The 502-nt window shown below is 41.8% G+C and overlaps 1 pseudogene; it reads left to right on the top strand.

Annotated features, from left to right (window-relative positions):
* The first annotated feature begins 343 nt into the window (after positions 1-343).
* Positions 344-490, top strand: LOC111823918 (annotated as a pseudogene).
* Positions 491-502: the final 12 nt, after the last annotated feature.

Genomic DNA, 502 nt, shown 5'->3' with positions numbered 1-502 from the left:
GATTCTCTCTCATCATGGATGTTTCTATCTCTCTCTCCTTCTCCCTTCCTCTCTGAAATCAATCAAATATATATATTTTTTTAATTTTTAATTTTAATGTTAATATATTTTATTGATTTTTTACAGAGAGGAAGGGAGAGGGATAGAGAGTTAGAAACATCGATGAGAGAGAAACATCGATCAGCTGCCTCCTGCACACTCCCTACTGGGGATGTGCCCGCAACCAAGGTACATGCCCTTGACCGGAATCGAACCTGGGACCCTTCAGTCTGCAGGCTGACGCTCTATCCATTGAGCCAAACTGGCTAGGGCTCAAATATATATTTTTATAAAACCTAATAGGACCCCCTGGCAATGGGCAAGGAGACACCTGATTGGTGGTGTTGCTCTTATATCAGGGGCAAAGCAGATGTACAGTCCTTAGTTCATCCTAGCTTGATTGCCTTGTGTTCGGTGGCCAGAAGCTTGTTTTCATGCCTTGAGCACATTAAAAAAAAAAAAA

The sequence above is a fragment of the Myotis lucifugus genome, unplaced genomic scaffold, assembly GCF_000147115.1.
Source record: "Myotis lucifugus unplaced genomic scaffold, Myoluc2.0 scaffold_737, whole genome shotgun sequence".
Taxonomy (NCBI): domain Eukaryota; kingdom Metazoa; phylum Chordata; class Mammalia; order Chiroptera; family Vespertilionidae; genus Myotis; species Myotis lucifugus.
This window is presented reverse-complemented; position numbering and strand designations above follow the sequence as displayed.